Raw genomic sequence first — 4,300 nt, forward strand, 5'->3', positions numbered from 1 at the left:
TGCAATGGAGACGCGGAAACTTATTGTGGCCCAGTGTTTTGCAGTTGGACGACAAGATTGGTACACAGTAGTAAAGAGCGAGGCACTGAGTTGGCATGAATAATGGAGTGCACAATGGGGCTCGAGATGTGTTTGTTACCTCAGGTGCTGTATGATTGTCGTCAAGGAGTGAAAACGGAGCAATTTGTGACGGCTCTTTGAATTTAAGACGTTAAAAACAGACGGAATTTGCATTTGTAATACCAGAGCATCGAAACTACTTGGAACTTTTGTGTATATGAACGGGTCCGCGCCTTTGTACTCTGCTCCCTTCACCGCTACAAACCAACCAACCATCGTGTCCGTACGCATCTGAGTCGCAAAGAATGGGGAATAGCGCAGTTTGCTCGTGCCTGGGGCGTAGCTCAGTTGGTAGAGCGTTCGCTTGGCATGTGAAAGGTCCAGAGTTCAAGCCGCGGCGCCTCCATTTTTTGTGGTCAGTGCATGGTAAGTGTTGATCGCGGCGAACCTAAAGGCACGCAAGATGTTGCAAAGCCAGCGTCACAGACTGATATGATGTATACTGACGTAAGGAGAGCAAGATGTAAGTGTGGGGACCGGCTGTTATCGAGGTGTCATCGAGTGCAGATCTGTCTTAGGTATCGCGGCTTAACCTCATTGAAGTCTAGAGGGTGGACAACACGTTGGTCTTACTCAGAGCGGTGTCCGAATTCTATTTTCGACGTTATACGTGCCACTTTCATTGTGGCCAACTACGATTCGATACATAATGCACGAAACCTGAAAGACACCCTAACGGATACATAGAGAGTAGTGTTTGTCTGCTGAATAATGGGAGTGCAAGGGTCTGTGTCGTCTATATGGCTGTATGTAGCACCATTAGTCTTCGGGGCGGCGGGCGTAGCTCAGATGGTAGAGCGCTCGCTTAGTATGCGAGAGGAACTGAGATCAATACCCAGTGCTTCCAGAATTTTTAACACACCTACATGCGCACCTTGCCATGCAAGTGGAATAATTCACAACCAGCAGATGTGTCTAGGAAGATACAAGCGAATTATTAGCATCCACAATTGACAAGCGTGCTGTTATTAGTGCGCAGGAAGCACCCTCCTCCCACGCCTACACTTAATTTAGAAACAGTTCAAGTATTCCTGTAAGATTCTCAAGCCTATGTCGGAAAGATCTGCCTTGCGCTGAGTTCACGTAAATCCCACTGCACATTCCTATTCTTTGCATGCAGTCAGCTGATACTGGTGTTGCTAGTTGTGACTGCTGATAACAGATGCCGTAGCAATCAATTCATGGAGTGAGTTGTATGTTTTGCGATAGTCTGTCTCTGACAAGCAAGCACAGGTGACATAGGTGCGAACACAGGAAGCTTGCAGACCCTCGCTGCCTGCAGACACCGAGCAGCCACACTAGGAGGGCGGCCTAAGCCGTAGGCGAAATGTGCTCATTCGCTTTGGCGCGACGTCGAACTATAAATAATGCTGTCACTAGCGTGAGCGTCGTGGAAAGTCGGAAAAGTCGGCTGCGAGGGTGAGTGCCAAGTTTGGGGAGCGTTTCGTAGTATGCGCAGTGCAATGGAGATGCGGAAACTTATTGTGGCCCAGTGTTTTGCAGTTGGACGACAAGATTGGTACACAGTAGTAAAGAGCGAGGCACTGAGTTGGCATGAATAATGGAGTGCACAATGGGGCTCGAGATGTGTTTGTTACCTCAGGTGCTGTATGATTGTCGTCAAGGAGTGAAAACGGAGCAATTTGTGACAGCTCTTTGAATTTAAGACGTTAAAAACAGACGGAATTTGCATTTGTAATACCAGAGCATCGAAACTACTTGGAACTTTTGTGTATATGAACGGGTCCGCGCCTTTGTACTCTGCTCCCTTCACCGCTACAAACCAACCAACCATCGTGTCCGTGCGCATCTGAGTCGCAAAGAATGGGGAATAGCGCAGTTTGCTCGTGCAGGGGGCGTAGCTCAGTTGGTAGAGCGTTCGCTTGGCATGTGAAAGGTCCAGGATTCAATCCGCGGCGCCTCCATATTTTGTGGTCAGTGCATGGTAAGTGTTGATCGCGGCGAACCTAAAGGCACGCAAGATGTTGCAAAGCCAGCGTCACAGACTGATATGATGTATACTGACGTAAGGAGAGCAAGATGTAAGTGTGGGGACCGGCTGTTATCGAGGTGTCATCGAGTGCAGATCTGTCTTAGGTATCGCGGCTTAACCTCATTGAAGTCTAGAGGGTGGACAACACGTTGGTCTTACTCAGAGCGGTGTCCGAATTCTATTTTCGACGTTATACGTGCCACTTTCATTGTGGCCAACTACGATTCGATACAGAATGCACGAAACCTGAAAGACACCCTAACGGATACATAGAGAGTAGTGTTTGTCTGCTGAATAATGGGAGTGCAAGGGTCTGTGTCGTCTATATGGCTGTATGTAGCACCATTAGCCTTCGGTCGGGCGTAGCTCAGATGGTAGAGCGATCGCTTAGCATGCGAGAGGAACTGGGATCAATACTCAGTGCCTCCAGAATTTTTAACACACCTACAGGCGCACCTTGCCATGCAAGTGGAATAATTCACAACCAGCAGATGTGTCTAGGAAGATACAAGCGAATGATTAGCATCCACAATTGACAAGCGTGCTGTTATTGGTGCGCAGGAAGCACCCTCCTCCCACGCCTACACTTAATTTAGAAACAGTACAAGTGTTCCTGTAAGATTCTCAAGCCTATGTCGGAAAGATCTGCCTTGCGCTGAGTTCACGTAAATTCCACTGCACATTCCTATTCTTTGCATGCAGTCAGCTGCTACTGGTGTTGTTAGTTGTGACTGCTGATAACAGATGCCGTAGCAATCAATTCATGGAGTGAGTTGTATGTTTTGCGGTAGTCTGTCTCTGACAAGCAAGCACAGGTGACATAGGTGCGAACACAGGAAGCTTGCAGACCCTCGCTGCCTGCAGACACCGAGCAGCCACACTAGGAGGGCGGCCTAAGCCGTAGGCGAAATGTGCTCATTCGCTTTGGCGCGACGTCGAACTATAAATAATGCTGTCACTAGCGTGAGCGTCGTGGAAAGTCGGAAAAGTCGGCTGCGAGGGTGAGTGCCAAGTTTGGGGAGCGTTTCGTAGTATGCGCAGTGCAATGGAGACGTGGAAACTTATTGTGGCCCAGTGTTTTGCAGTTGGACGACAAGATTGGTACACAGTAGTAAAGAGCGAGGCACTGAGTTGGCATGAATAATGGAGTGCACAATGGGGCTCGAGATGTGTTTGTTACCTCAGGTGCTGTATGATTGTCGTCAAGGAGTGAAAACGGAGCAATTTGTGACGGCTCTTTGAATTTAAGACGTTAAAAACAGACGGAATTTGCATTTGTAATACCAGAGCATCGAAACTACTTGGAACTTTTGTGTATATGAACGGGTCCGCGCCTTTGTACTCTGCTCCCTTCACCGCTACAAACCAACCAAGCATCGTGTCCGTGCGCATCTGAGTCGCAAAGAATGGGGAATAGCGCAGTTTGGTCGTGCATGGGGCGTAGCTCAGTTGGTAGAGCGTTCGCTTGGCATATGAAAGGTCCAGAGTTCAAGCCGCGGCGCCTCCATTTTTTGTGGTCAGTGCATGGTAAGTGTTGATCGCGGCGAACCTAAAGGCACGCAAGATGTTGCAAAGCCAGCGTCACAGACTGATATGATGTATACTGACGTAAGGAGAGCAAGATGTAAGTGTGGGGACCGGCTGTTATCGAGGTGTCATCGAGTGCAGATCTGTCTTAGGTATCGCGGCTTAACCTCATTGAAGTCTAGAGGGTGGACAACACGTTGGTCTTACTCAGAGCGGTGTCCGAATTCTATTTTCGACGTTATACGTGCCACTTTCATTGTGGCCAACTACGATTCGATACATAATGCACGAAACCTGAAAGACACCCTAACGGATACATACAGAGTAGTGTTTGTCTGCTGAATAATGGGAGTGCAAGGGTCTGTGTCGTCTATATGGCTGTATGTAGCACCATTAGTCTTCGGGGCGGCGGGCGTAGCTCAGATGGTAGAGCGCTCGCTTAGTATGAGAGAGGAACTGAAATCAATACCCAGTGCTTCCAGAATTTTTAACACACCTACATGCGCACCTTGCCATGCAAGTGGAATAATTCACAACCAGCAGATGTGTCTAGGAAGATACAAGCGAATGATTAGCATCCACAATTGACAAGCGTGCTGTTATTAGTGCGCAGGAAGCACCCTCCTCCCACGCCTACACTTAGTTTAGAAACAGTTCAAG

General features: G+C 48.4%; 1 non-coding gene across 1 annotated transcript; it reads left to right on the forward strand.

The window, feature by feature from the left end:
- Positions 1 to 1,972: 1,972 nt before the first annotated feature.
- Positions 1,973 to 2,045, forward strand: Trnaa-ggc (transfer RNA alanine (anticodon GGC)). The gene has a single exon. It is a non-coding gene; the product is annotated as a tRNA-Ala (tRNA).
- Positions 2,046 to 4,300: the final 2,255 nt, after the last annotated feature.

This window comes from Schistocerca gregaria, chromosome 10 (assembly GCF_023897955.1).
Source record: "Schistocerca gregaria isolate iqSchGreg1 chromosome 10, iqSchGreg1.2, whole genome shotgun sequence".
NCBI classification, from domain to species: domain Eukaryota; kingdom Metazoa; phylum Arthropoda; class Insecta; order Orthoptera; family Acrididae; genus Schistocerca; species Schistocerca gregaria.